The following is a 15,783-nucleotide window of genomic DNA, read 5'->3' as shown; positions in this document are numbered from 1 at the left end:
TTTGGTTGTTTGGCATTTTTATGATCCTTTCATGCCGTTGATTTGGTGAAATATGAATACATTGTATTGAGTGTGTTGAGGCTGAACTGGTATTTGTTTTGGTTGTTGTTTCTGCTTTTCCTTGATATTTCTTAACATGATTTAACGTTACCTGTCTGTGCCATGAATGGTGTTCACTAAAACTTACTCTTTATTTTCAACATCTGGTCTGTTCACTTTCCTGAAGACTCATTTGTTGTTTTTATTTATTGTCAGCTGTTTTTTGTAAATTGCAGCACCTGCTTTGTATAAAATTGTGGAAATCTGAAATGTGTCTGATGAAATGAATTACATGTTTGCCTGTATGTTGCATTCAAAATTCCATCTCACTTTCATGATTCTTTGAGAAAGTCTGACTGTGAGAAAGCATGTTATTTTTAAAATCGGTCTGTTGTTTATGTCAGAGGTAATTTATCTGTAATTCAGTTTTCCTCTCAGGATCATGAACATGAGAACATCAGAGAAAGAAACAGAGCAGGGTTTTTAGTGAGGGGCTGACATCAAACCACATCACTGTGTACTGGCAGCGCAGAAATACACAGCAGAGTCTGATAGATTCACAGTGGGAACAATCAGAGCTCCTGTTTGGACGTCTTGTCTTGTCATCTTGAACCGATCTTCAAACTGCTTCTCATAGGTGGGGTCACTGCCAGTGTAGCCGTATCCAATTAAATGAATCAGACCGCTCTCTGTTTGCTGGTACCAGAGCATTATGTCAAGATTGCTGTCATCATGTTTGCATTTAATTTCTACCCTGGCTGTGTCGTTGACTATTCTGGGATGAGATGGCTCAAACGTCACACTCTCCGCATGATCTGTGGGGAAAAACACAGATTTAAAAAGCAGTTGATACAGAAGCCACAGTGAAAAAAACATTCACATATTGTTGTGTTGCAGCTAAATTATTTACATTGAAGCAAGATGAGAAGAAATGCTATCACAACTGGTGCCATCCTTCAGGTTGATGCTGTAGCAGGAGGAACACAGCTTCCTCCAAAGGTGTTTTAAGAGAGACGCTACTTCTCGTGTATGCAGGAACAAGAAGAGGGTTTTTAGTGAGGGAGTGGCATCAAACCACATCACTGTGTACTGGCAGCGCAGAAATACACAGCCGAGTGTGACAGGTTTGCTTTGCGTACAATCAGAGCTCCTTTCACGTTGTCTTCTTTTGTCAGCGTGAATTGTTCTTTAAACTGACCCTCATAGTTTGGAGAGCTGGTCCCGTATCCGTACCCAATGAGGGTCATGGACAGTTTTTCAGTTCTTTGCTGATACCAGAGCATTGATAGAAGGCTATTATCATCATGGCTGCACTTAATCTGGACCTCAGTGCTCTCCTCCACTATCTGGGGAGGAGATTGTTCAAATGTAACAGCGCTCACCTGACCTGTGGAGGAAAGCAGATTTAGAAAATGTTAATGATGCTAAACAAAAAGGGGGAAGTATTCTTAGCTTGATTGTTTAGCGTGTTATATACATAATAATATAAATAGTGACTACTTTTATGTAAGTCAGGATGAGATCTTACAGTGAGAACAGATGAAGAAAAAGATCAGCATACATGAAGACATCATCACGCACTGATGTGAGAAAAGTATTTCCCTGAGAGCAAAATAAGGCTCAGGGTGAAAGAGGGCGTGTGTGTGTGTGTGTATGTGTGTATGTGTGTGTGGGTGTGTGTTAATTCATCATCACATCCTCATGATAAAAGCTTCATATCATGTGCTGTGCCTCCACCTGTTGGTTGCTTTCTTAATTATACTTATTTGAGCTTCAGCAGACTGTGTGGGTCCACGTATACTTCCTGTTTACACCTCTTTGTTTGTTTGAGTTATGAATTGCTGATCAACTGAGTAGTCGGTCGAAACAAAATACTTATAATTAATCATTTTTCAATTGGACCATATTAAGACATTTTATTAGACCAAAGGATTAACTGAGAAAATAATTAGCTGACTAGTCAATAATGAAAGCCATCGTGAGTTGCAGCTCTATAATGTGAACACAGAACAGAGCAGAACCAAAATGTATGACTTTCTTTCCTTGATCTATTCTAGACCAACTGATAAGCAGTCTTATTGTAACTCGCAACAGGAAAACAAGGCGAAGTCAACAAGAACCTAAATGTGTGAGCTTAAATGTTAACAGTAGAATTAGTCTTGAAACAAAAGTTGTTCTGCAGTTCAAAAGATCCTTTTTGACTTTATCTGCACGGTGGAGAGTGCTGAGCAGTTAAAGGCAACCTTTAAGTGTGACTGTGACAGTTGATGGCATATATTGTATTATTATTCCATTTTGTAAATATATGTATTATCATGATCTTTATTATTATGATCTCTTACTACTTAAATTCTACCTCACTTCAGTACAGTAAAATAAAAAGAACAAAATAATATCTTCTAATCAACCAGTTAATAAAATGAAGACATTTTTCAGCAGTTTGAGACAGTGTCACATAGTTTCACTGGTTTCCTGTTGGTGTGACGATATCTGCTGGATCATTATGAGGTTTTTGTATGAGAGCGTCACTGTCTTCATTACTGTGCCTACTGGCTGCTCCGAAATATTCTCCGCTGTCTTCAGGGTGACTCAGGTTCAGGAGGTGAAGATAAGCTGTTTTCTCTCCATCTCCACTCGCATTAAAGCGGCTTTTAAACAGCGGCTCAACTTGAACAGTTTTAAAATAAATGTAGGCAATCAGCTTCAGGGAAGTGTTTCCTACTGAGCGCTGATACCAGAGAATAGTGTCATAGCTCGGGATTTCATGTCTGAGGCTCAGGATGACCTCATTATTTGGTTTCCAAAACAGTTCAGTTGGAGTCTGAAACACTTGTTTTTCTTTGCTGAGGTAAACTCCTGTAAAGAGATGGAGAGACAATGTTAAGTAGCGCTCTAATGCCTACACACCAGTGGATATAACCTTGTTGTGTGATTGGATTAAACTACTGGAAAAACAGCAGTAAGAAATAATCAATCAATGATTGGTGGATAATAATATTAGGGTTAATTTGATTAAATGTCATGAATGTGCAATACCTTTAATCCAGAACACAGTGAGGATGGAAACGATGAAACACGACGGCATCATGTTGAATGTGAGGAACCAGCTTGAGTCTCTGAGCTTTGTGGATCAGAAGGAGGGACAGGAAGTGATGTAGAGCAATCAGAATAAGTTGACATCGAGAAACTTTCTTTAATTCAGTCAGTGTGCCTTTTCTTGAAAGGCAGGAAAACTCTGCCTTTCTCTTTGTTACATTACAACAATTACACTTCATCATTTCTGAGCAGAAGTACACCATTTCACAAAAAACATACCTTCATTTGGTCTGTGCTTCATTTTGATTATGAAATATATTTAAAAAATACAGATAGATCTCCCCAGCAACACTTGGATAATGGTCTCACATGCAGGTAATGTCATGCGACGCTGACAGCTGACATTTTGGTGATGACTGACTGGTTACCTTGTGACTTGATGACCTACTTATTTAAAATCGGTCTGTTGTTGTTGAGGGCGGGCAGGGCAGTCGTTACAGATTATAAACGTTAAAAAAAAGAGGGTGAAAAGTTGGCAAAACAAAGTAAAAACTCAAATAATCACACGGGGGACATGATGTACTCTTTAACCCACATCGAGTGGTAAAGAGGTTTTTGTCAAGAGCAGATGGATGTTTGATGCACTGTGCCTGACTGGCTGCACAGAAGTACGTTGCGGTGTGTTCACGTGCTTTTAGATTGATTATGGAAAGCAAACCATTTTTTGTTTTGTCTCCACTCAAATCTCCAGCTAATCTGAAATGCTTTCTAAACGGCTCTTCCACGCTGTCGTTTCTGAACTGCGCGTATCCATATCCAATAAGCTTCATCGCGTTGTCTCCAGGGGACCTCTGGTACCACAGCATCACTCTGTAGTCGGCTTGTTCGTGCGTGCAGACAAGCTGCACATCATCAGCAGCCTCTCTGATGAGAGCGGAGGGAGACTGATGGACCTGAACCCCCAGAGAAAGACCTGCAAAAAGAGACAAAACTTCCGTTTATCTGCTTGAATATAAAAAAACAAACTACACACTTGTTGATCCAGAGATCCGTTTACATTACCTAAAAGATGACAAGAAAGTAGTAAACAAATCATTTTAGCTCTTTGTCCCATGCAGATTGAATTCTCTGTAAAAAGGATGATGATGAAGGTTATGGCTGTATGACTAGACTGAATGTGGGAAAAAAAACAACCAGCAGAGACATGAGGAAGTGAGGTAGAAATCACATGACACCAAACTTGACTGCAGGTGGCTGGCGGAGGTCTTTTCGAAACTACTCAAAACCACAGTTGATGTTTAGTTTTTGTGTAGTTGAAAGGAGATCTGCCTCAACGTGCGTACTGAGCTGCACAGTAGTACACTGCACTGTGCTCGTACTCTCTCAGGTTCACTATAAACAGAGAACCGTTCTTTGCTGTGTTTTTACTTAAGTCTCCAGTGATGTTGAAATGCTCTTTAAATGATTCTTCATAGCTTATACTACTGTATTCCACATATCCGATGAGTTTCAGAGCCTTGTCTTCATGCGGCTGCTGGTACCAGAGCATCCTGGTGTAGTCTGGTTGTCCGTGGCTGCAGACAAGCTGCACATCATCACCAGCCTGTCTGATGAGAGCAGAGGGAGTCTGATGGACCTGAACCCCCAGAGAAAGACCTGCTGTAAACAGAATTGGACAGATTGTTGATTTTAGAAGTAAAGGTAAACGGTAGAGGACACCTTACTTCAATACGAGTCAGTTTTTACCTGAGAGGATAAAGCCAAAGAGAAATCTAATCATCATGTAGAGATCTGACATGGAGTGTGAGTTACTCTAAAGTCATGGATGAAATGCAGTATTAGTGAAGTTATGACAGGCTCTCGTTGTTGGTGCTTTCTCTCTAAACTGAGTCACCTTTAAACAGGAAGTAAACATGATGTAGAAAGGAGGAGTGGCTTCATGTATTTGCATATCAAACTAAATATCTATATATGCTCTTTCTTGAACCTGATTGCCTGACAAAAGATATTTTGCTTTTGACAGATTTCATTAGATGATGATTTTACTGTAATAAAATGCCTTGTTAAAATACATTAAACCAGTAAAAGAGGAACACAGTTGTATTAGCTGTTAATGATGTGATTGCATCAAACCAAAGTACAACCACATAAGCAGGTGTCTGGCAGCAGTTTATTCCTTGTCTTATTATAAACCACTGATGAGAAAAGACGGTGCAGAGTTTTTGTAAAGTTCAGAGGGGTTTTTTGTCAGCGTGCTTCACTTGCTGCACAGTAGTAAACTGCACTGTGCTCTTGTTTAAGTGTGACTATTAGAGAGCCATTCTTTGCTGTTGTTCCTCCCAAATCTCCAGAGATATTAAAATCTTCTTTATATGGCTTTTCCATTGTGGCATCTTTAACATACAAGTATCCAATGAGCTTCATAGCGGTGTCTCCAGGTGACCGCTGGTACCAGAGCATCTGCCTGTAGTCAGTTCTGTCATGGCTGCAGAAGATCTGCACCTTGTCCCCAGGTTTAGTGATGAGATCAGAGGGAGACTGACGGACATCTAGACCCAGACAACCACCTGGACAAAGACAACAATGGAGAACAAACTTGGTCACGTAATGATTATGAGGGAAAGCAATATTTCCACCCACATATTTGCCAATTCTATTTGAAAAGGCGTTTACCTGCAAGACAACAGAAGAGGAGAAAGCAGATCATTTTGACTAAAATAAAGATACTCAAAACCCTTTTTTATGACATGTCAGACTGCATATATGAGAGTTTTTCAGATGCAAGTCGCTGTGGATCTCACACCACTGAGCTGACTTTGAGGTGAGAAGAGGGAAAGGAAGTGATGAGGAAACAGCATCATTAACTGGCAAAGACGAAAGCTCCAAAGAACATGCAGCTGGGTGGGAGGGGTTAGTACAAGGTGTCATTTATAACCGTAAATGCTGATGAGCATAGTTTGTATTTGAATTAGAAGGAAACTACAATCACTGTGCTTTGCTGACGACCCCCTAGAAACAAATGATAGAATCAAACTAAAGATAAAGTGGTATTACTGAATGGTGAAAGTGAGTACCAATGAGCCAAGATAAAAAGAATAATGTTGGGATGTTGACCTCCTGCCTGGATCAACACTACACTTAGTGGCTCTGCTTACTGTAGACTCTTTATCAACACCCTCCTATTAAATCTACATCATATATATATTTCATAGTGCTGCGTGTCCAACTGAAGAGTATTCCTGCAGCTCCATCGCCACCTACTGGAACAATAACAATAGTCAAAATGTAGTTTCTAAAACACTCACCAAATGTGTTGGTTTAGAAGGAAAGCAACAAATAGCATTAATAGTGACACAAAGACCTGAAAATAATAAGGAACTATATGTTTGATACATGTTTGACTACATGATCGTATCGGGATGAAATCATATTTTGAGATATCGTGATTAGGGATTTGAGTTTCTGTTAATTTTGCTTTTGATAGCCTTCCACCCATTAACCGCTAACTAACCGATTATCATGATAAAAACAAAACAATCTGAAATGATAAGAATTCTGTTCACGGTAATGCACCAGCATTGTTATATCAAACTATTGTTTTAATCTGATCACTCTGCATGTTTGTGTTTAGATGGAAATGTTTATTACATGTTTATTACATTTTTCTCTTTTTCTCTTTATTTCTTTTCAAAACGGTGATGTTCATTTTGCACTGAAGTTCCTAATAAAATGCTCAGAAGTTTTCTTTTAGTCGAAATGAAATGGAAAACGTCTTTTTTAACCCTTGTAGATCACATCTGCGGTCATAGTGTGCACCTATTAAACATATACACTCATATATAACCCTTATTATTACTTCACATACCAGGATACTAACTTTACATGATCACATTTTTTTTTTTTTTTAATTCTTTCTCTGCAAAAGTCATTCACAAAGCGGTTTACTTGTCGTTCATCTTGTAATTTGTGTCGTTGCATCAGAGAGGGTTTTTGTCAAAGACACAGGGTTCGTGCAGCACTGTGCTCTACTGGCAGCACAGAAATACACTGCTCCGTCCTCTGAGCGACTCAACTTTGGAATATCAAGATATGCCAGACTTCCCCCATTACCGCTCACATTGTAAGTGTCTTTGAATTGAGCTTCAACGACTGCAGAAGTGTATCGTACATAGCCGACTAGCACCATGTCATTTCCCCCAGCAGACTGTTTGTACCACTGGATCAAATCAAAAGCAGTGTTTGAATGGTTGCACTTCATCTGGACTTCTTCTCCAGGATGTTTGATCAGAGCACCGGGACTCTGATGAACACTGTTCTTTGAGAGTTCTGCAAGACACGTTTCAAACATACAGCTTTAGTGAAGAAAATAAACTTTATGAGCTTAAAGAATAAACGTGGAAATATTTAGGTCAATTTCTTTGAGTTAATGTGATATTACCTGTCAAACAGAACGGCAGAGCTGCTAAATGTACGAGAAGTCTAATCATGATCCTAATGCAGATGAAAACAAAACTATGATGACTGCAAACTGAACAGAGCTGCCTGGGTGTAAAGGAGGAGGAAGAGGAGGAGTCTTCATCAGTGTATTTGAACAGTATCCTGCTGTGTCTCTTCACATATATATCCTGATGATATCAGTGTTGATTTCCTGCCACAGGCTGCAGTTAGATGCAGGTGTGTTCTTCTTCAGTGTGAATTTATATGGCTGATTATCAGAGCGGGTTTTTGTAGAAGCAAGAGCGACTTCGAGTCACTGTGTCTACTAGCTGCACAGTAATACACGCCGCTGTCTTCAGGCTGTCTGAGTTTCAGCACATTGAGATCAGATTTTGCTGAGCCGTCTCCAGATATATTGAAATTCTGTTTGAATTGATCCTCAATGGTTGGGTTCGTAAACTGAATGTATCCAATGAGTGTCAGGTTAGTGTCACCCATCGGCTGCTGGTACCACAATATCACATAGTATGAACTGATTGAATGGCTGCAGCTGATTGTTGCTGGAACATGAGGACTCCCTAATATTGATGATGGAGCCTGATGAACTTCAGTGCTCAGTGAACGACCTGCATGTAAAGAGAAAAGCTGTGAGAACACAGAAATGGTAACAAAAGATTTTACATTTGGCAAACGGTTTGAGCTGAAACCTACAGGAGAGGCAGAGAAGCAGCAGAGCGATGCTGTTGGTGTGTCTGATCATGATGTCTTTATCGTCCTCTGTCTCTGCAGCGACTGACAGACTGAACAGATGTTATGGGATCAACTCAGAGGGGAGGAGACATGGAGGAGATTGTGATTATTTTATGGCAACTTCCTCCTGAGAATGTATTTCTTATTTTATTAATAAGTTGATCAAAAGAGTGTTCTTCTAAGCCACACATTCACTGTGAGGACTTTCTGCTGTTTTCATCTTTCATTTTTTATCTGCGTAACTTCAATACGTTTGGTTTGAATAGATTTGCTTTGCTCTGGAGATTGATGAATGCAGATTTTCACTTACCTTTAACATCAACAAAATGAATAATTGATTGATTGGAAAAAAAAATAATGTGAGTCAATAATGAAAATGGTAGTCGGTTGCAAACACAGACAAAAACAAACGTGAGTGTACTAGAATGTATCGTATATTTTCTTATCAAAGGGTTTGAAATGCTCTTAAATACATTTTCTTTTTCAACCTTTTAAATCGAGTCTTCTCTATTTCAGTAGTTTCATGTTCTGTTAACAGTAATAACACGATGATATATGTCTAAACAAGGCTCTGACCCTGAAAGCATTTGCCACCAAGATCCCGACTGCAGTCCATCAGAGCAGACTGAGCCGTCTGTACCAGTAACTTTAAGGTCATGGACTCCAATACTCCCGGTAGTTCCTGGAACCATAAACCATTAACCAATAGGTTTAGACTAGAGTCAGCGGCAGGGGACACTGAGCTGTGTTTATAAAAGAGTTTCAGTTGCATAATACATTTCTGACTAAAACTAATTCAAAGATGTGAATGCAAAAGCAAAATCCTGCAGGACAGAACCGAGAAACAGTAAAGATGAGATCTGAGATCATTTAGATCTGCTGAACAGACGGATGTGACGTCCCATCATCCATCCTGTCACATGATGGCGTTCTCTGTAAAAAGGTGTCATTACAGACTTCCCCCATTACCGCTCACATTGTAAGTGTCTTTGAATTGAGCTTCAACGACTGCAGAAGTGAATCGTACATAGCCGACTAGCACCATGTCATTTCCCCCAGCAGACTGTTTGTACCACTGGATCAAATCAAAATCAGTGTTTGAATGGCTGCACTTCATCTGGACTTCTTCTCCAGGATGTTTGATCAGAGCACCGGGACTCTGATGAACACTGTTCTTTGAGAGTTCTGCAAGACACGTTTCAAACATACAGCTTTAGTGAAGAAAATAAACTTTATGAGCTTAAAGAATAAACGTGGAAATATTTAGGTCAATTTCTTTGAGTTAATGTGATATTACCTGTCAAACAGAACGGCAGAGCTGCTAAATGTACGAGAAGTGTAAACATGATCCTAATGCAGATGAAAACAAAACTATGATGACTGCAAACTGAACAGAGCTGCCTGGGTGTAAAGGAGGAGGAGGAGGAGGAGTCTTCATCAGTGTATTTGAACAGTATCCTGCTGTGTCTCTTCACATATATATCCTGATGATATCAGTGTTGATTTCCTGCCACAGGCTGCAGTTAGATGCAGGTGTGTTCTTCTTCAGTGTGAATTTATGTGGCTGATTATCAGAGCGGGTTTTTGTAGAAGCAAGAGCGACTTTGAGTCACTGTGTCTACTAGCTGCACAGTAATACACGCCGCTGTCTTCAGGCTGTCTGAGTTTCAGCACATTGAGATCAGATTTTGCTGAGCCGTCTCCAGATATATTGAAATTCTGTTTGAATTGATCCTCAATGGTTGGGTTCGTAAACTGAATGTATCCAATGAGTGTCAGGTTAGTGTCACCCATCGGCTGCTGGTACCACAATATCATATTGTATGAACTGACTGAATGGCTGCAGCTGATTGTTGCTGGAACATGAGGACTCCCTAATATTGATGATGGAGCCTGATGAACTTCAGTGCTCAGTGAACGACCTGCATGTAAAGAGAAAAGCTGTGAGAACACAGAAATGGTAACAAAAGATTTTACATTTGGCAAACGGTTTGAGCTGAAACCTACAGGAGAGGCAGAGAAGCAGCAGAGCGATCCTGTTGGTGTGTCTGATCATGATGTCTTTATCGTCCTCTGTCTCTGCAGCGACTGACAGACTGAACAGATGTTATGGGATCAACTCAGAGGGGAGGAGACATGGAGGAGATTGTGATTATTTTATGGCAACTTCCTCCTGAGAATGTATTTCTTATTTTATTAATAAGTTGATCAAAAGAGTGTTCTTCTAAGCCACACATTCACTGTGAGGACTTTCTGCTGTTTTCATCTGTCATTTTTTATCTGCGTAACTTCAATACGTTTGGTTTGAATAGATTTGCTTTGCTCTGGAGATTGATGAATGCAGATTTTCACTTACCTTTAACATCAACAAAATGAATAATTGATTGATTGGAAAAAAAAATAATGTCAGTCAATAATGAAAATGGTAGTCAGTTGCAAACAGACAAAAACAAACGTGAGTGTACTAGAATGTATCGTATATTTTCTTATCAGGGTTTGAAATGCTCGTAAATACATTTTATTTTTCAACCTTTTAAATCGAGTCTTCTCTATTTCAGTAGTTTCACGTTCTGTTGACAGTACACGATGATATATGTCTAAACAAGGCTCTGACCCTGAAAGCATTTGCTTTCAGGGTCAGACATCCTGTCACATGATGGCGTTCTCTGTAAAAAGGTGTCATTACACTTAGACAAGACACTTGTTGTGATACTTTTCAGTTAACCGGTAATCTGTCTACGTTTTTCCTTAATTAACACGTGTTGGTAGTCAAACAGTGTAATGAAACATCGTTGATTGTGTTTGTGTCCTGACGCTTCCAGGAGCAAGTCACTATCTCTGGCACTGACTACAGAGGTGATGGTGGTTTATGGATAAGATGTTTTTATTTTAGATTCAGACAATCACAGAATACAGCACAGTCATTGGTAACCTTCAAACGGGTTGTACACAATTTCAAAAGGAATGAAATATATTCTAGAAATATTTAATTCAGCACTAAAATATATTCTACAAATGTCAGAAAACATGTTGAATAGTATTGAGTACATTTTGTGTAACAATTTCTGTATCCATTGCCTTTCATTTAACATCTGAAAAACAACAATTCAGCTATATGTTGCTCCACTTCAGTGTAAAAGCCGCTTATCACAAATTACTGAATACTAACCAAAAATCTAAACGCAGTCTAGAGCTCCCCCTACCGATAATTAACACATTTATTTATTGTGACGGCAACAGTTGGGTATTTGTGCAGCTGTCTAAGTCACCTGCATCACTGTGTTTACTCACAGCACAGAAATACACTCCCCTGTCCCCAGGCAGCAGCTTCTCCACTGTCAGAGATCCAGTCTGAGCGTCGCTCTTTGTTGCAGGAAATTTGTCCACACTGAAGTCACTTTCATATGTATGTGGAGGAGTTGGAGTCGTGTAAACTATTTCCCTCATTCCCTCTCCTGGCAGCTGTCTGTACCAGTACATCTGGAAAAAAGTAGCAGCCTTAGTGTGACTGCAGTTCATTGTGGCAGACTGACCCTCCATCATCCACAGCAGAGGGGTCTGGGTGACATCACTCCCATCAGTTAGACCTGTGAGGGTAGAAAATATCACATGTCATGTTACAGGACCACCAACAACAACATACAATCATGAGTATGAATGTAAAGATAAAGTACCAGCTTCTCCTCATAATGTACAGTACCTACAATCCAGAGCAGAGCTGCAGAGAGTTCGATCAGACCAGCTGTGATCATGATTGTGCTCTGAACAAAATGAAGTTAGAGACCAGAGTCACTGTCAGTCAGTGTGATGGAGGTGTGACGCTACAGATATGAACGGTTACAGCAGGGAGTGTCTCTGTACTGTACGATGTTCAGTGATTGTGCTTGAGGTCCCCCTACAGTACAGCAGATAAATAGACTCACTAACAGATGTGCCAACAGTTTATTCAGCTTCCACATGTGTCTGTATCACTGTGTTCACTCACAGCACAGAAGTACAAGCCTTTATCTTCTGGCTGCAGGTTCTTCACTGTGAACGTCCCACTGTGAGCGTCAGGCTTGGTGGCTGAATATTTGTCTCTGCGGAAATCTCCGAAATCATTTTCTCTATCGGCCATTGTTGTGAGCACTATTTGTTTCATTGTTTCTCCTGGCAGCTGTCTGTACCAATTACATCTGGAAATAGCCAAGATCCTTGGTGTGGCGGCAGGTTGTTGCACTGTCACCCTCGACTTTCCACAGTATGTCAGTCTGGGTGACATCATCACCAGCAATTACACCTGTGTGTAAAACACATTAAGTTACCGCAAGTCAACATTTGAAACTGTAGAGGATTTAACATGATTTTCAACAGCAACGGTTAAAGGCTATAGTGTAGTTACCTTTTCTCTAGAGCAGAAGTGTTAAAAAGATCAGGAGGCCGTGTTTGATGACGTCAACAGGTCTAATGTAACTGTCAGTGGGGTTAGCGATCTAAACATCTGCAGGTGGTGGGAGTGTCACATGTAGGATGTTCAGTCCTCCACGATGTGTCACTGGGAGTACTTCTGGTCCTGGAGGTCCCCCTACAGCACATGAGATCATTGTAACGGTTATGTTTACAGTGCACTGTGGTTTTTGTTCAGCTATTGAGAGCATCTGTATCACTGTGTTCACTCACAACACAGAAGTACAAGCCTTCATCTTCTGGCTGCAGGTTCTTCACTGTGAACGTCCCTCTGTCAGTGTCAGGCTTGGTGGCTGAATATTTGTCTCTGCTAAGACCTCCAAAATCATTTTCTGTGCCAAATGTTGTGAACACTATTAGTTGAATTGATTCTCCCGGCAGCTGTTTGTACCAGTACATCTGGAAGTACTGAGCACCCTTGGTGTGGCTGCAGCTCATTGTTGCGTTGACACCCTTGTTTTCCCAAAGTATTGAAGTCTGGATGACATCACTCCCATCAGTTAGACCTGAGTGTTTAGTGATAAAAGAAAGCATAATATAAGTTTGTTGTTGGATTCTACTTATATCCTCTGACGTCACATCAACATCATTTTCAATTACAATGACTGCAAAAATATGAAAATAAGGTAACGTTAATGTATATTCATCAATCATTTTATTGTAATTTACCTGTAGTCCACAGCAAAAAGATGAACCATCTGAGGAGGCCTTGTTTATTGTTGATTATATCCATGTTCTGTCTGACAGAAACTAGCTCGTATAGTCGATGTGAAGAGCTGCAGATAGGAGGGTCAGTGCATCGTGTGATGTCATCCAGCTGCATCAGAGCCTTCAGTATCGTACAAAGATGGTACTACATGGTATTGGGGGTCCCCCTGCAGTACATCACAGTATATTTACTTTCATTCTGATCAGTGAGAACTCCACTAAACAATGAGAAGCTGTAGAAGCCAGGGTTGATCATGGGATGTGCACTATTTTGTTCCGACAAATTAAATTTTCCTTGCACGTCCTCGAGATTTACACAGTTTACATTCAGATAAAAGCTTTGGAGGCCTGCGTTCATCTTGTTTGAACCAAAGAATGTGATCATAAGTTGTGTTTTGTGAAGAGTTGATCTCACTGGCAACAGATTCACTCATAAAGGTGCATAATACGAGATTCCCTAGTATTAACACGGCCCTGCGATAGTCTTTAGCTCTGCGGTGTCTTACTTTGTTTGCTGTATTTTTTTCCATCATGGCAGACGACAGAAGCAAAATAAGAAAACCATTAACATCATGTTAAAGATGAAGTGGCATTATCGGGTCGTGTGAGTGCTTTACCTGTAGACGACAGCGCAGCGCTGGTACATTATAGTGAACAGGTGTCAGTAATCTACATCACAGCTAACTTTATCACAAGGGAGTAACACTGAAGCGGATGTTGTGCATTCCAGTGTAAGTTGTTAGCCTTGTTTTGTGTGTTGAGGTATGTCTCCCCCTGCTGCTGTGAAAAATACTGTTGGCGCATTCAGTGAGTAAAAGCTTTGTGAAGTTTAAACATAAAAAGTCGTTAGTTTTTTTTCCATTTCACCGAAATTTACAGAAACGATTGCTGACGTGTGCATTGACGATAAAGGAATTTTATTGTATTGTATTCTAAAACAATAGACAGTTGGATCTCTTACGCTCTGGAAATGACCTGCAGATCATCTTATTGATATTTACAACTGCTGACTTTATGCAATTATACAGTAAGCCTGAGTAAACTACATTGAATTCTTATTCTGCTCTTATGTCTGATTGTGATTCAAAGTAAAGTAGTACTTTAGTAAGTCAAGTTCTCTGGCTTGTACCTCGATTGTGTTAAAGCTGTGACTTGTGTGTTGCAGGTTTATCCAGCAGATGGCTCCCTGAAGTCTGCAGACTCTGGTGGCGACACATAAACAGCCTCCACTCAGCAGCAGCTCACAGTCCAAGGTGAGTGTTGGTCACTTCTTTGGCCTCATGATAAACACCATCTTTACAAAGTCACAGTGAAGAGCTCAGACAGACAAAATGAGTCCGAGCCCCACTAGTGGTAACAATGTAGGTGTGTGTGTGTGTGTGTGTGTGTGTGTGTGTTGCTTCACATGTTGGATAAAGAGAGAACGCATTCTCTGAATATCTGCATCACTAAATATTTACCTGTATTTCTGCGTATCTCAATATAAAACTGTGTGAGAGGTTCACTTCCTCCTGGACATGCAGAATATTGGTGTTTAATATTTAATTAATTATGAATAATTGGGAAATGTGAACTGATGGTATGGTGCTGAGGAGATTTTGGAGTAAACTTCTGAAGTCTATTAAATGTGATAAAATCAACATTAGCCATCCGACAAATGTAATTCACTGAACCTTGTGGACCTGTTCTGTCTTCTGTAGAATCATAAAGATTTATCTTTCAGGTTACTAAACATGATGTAAATCATGTGACTTTTCTCCATAATCTGCTGTTCAACCTCAACCTCAATATTCTGACGTTTCACTGATACAGGGCTGTTGTTGTTGTTGTTGCTGATTCTGTCACATAGAAGAATTATTTTTAACTTTAACTCTGTATTATTTAGGTTTGATATAATTATTTTGTATTTTAAAAACTTTATACAAAACCAGTTTTTGCTTGAATAACTGCATGAATGCTACACATCGGTTTGCACTACAAAGGGTTGTTCACCACGACAGATGAAATGTCTCATTCTGCTGTGTTTGGTTGCTGAAGTGTATAAACGTACCAGTTCAATCGGCAAGATCTAACACCTGTTTCTTGTTGCAGTTTAATAAAGTCTCAATCTATTGTACTAAACATCATCTTTCCAGTCAAAGAAGTTGATATCCACCTTAAAGAGAGACCTTCCTGCCTCGTATTTAAACTTCCTAAAATACAGATGTGGTTACTCTAAATAATGACAGAGGCACGGTTGCTGTTTAAAGTTCTGTTTTTGCTCTAATCTACTGCTGATGATACCAGGTGTGCCAGACGATCAGTATCAGTTACACATATGTCACACATATAGAGATTATATTTATATATATATATATATATAAATGT

Source organism: Anarhichas minor, unplaced genomic scaffold, assembly GCF_050575085.1.
Source record: "Anarhichas minor isolate MPS153535 unplaced genomic scaffold, ASM5057508v1 ptg000040l, whole genome shotgun sequence".
In the NCBI taxonomy this organism is placed as follows: Eukaryota; Metazoa; Chordata; class Actinopteri; order Perciformes; family Anarhichadidae; genus Anarhichas; species Anarhichas minor.
Note: the sequence above shows the minus strand (reverse complement) of the source record.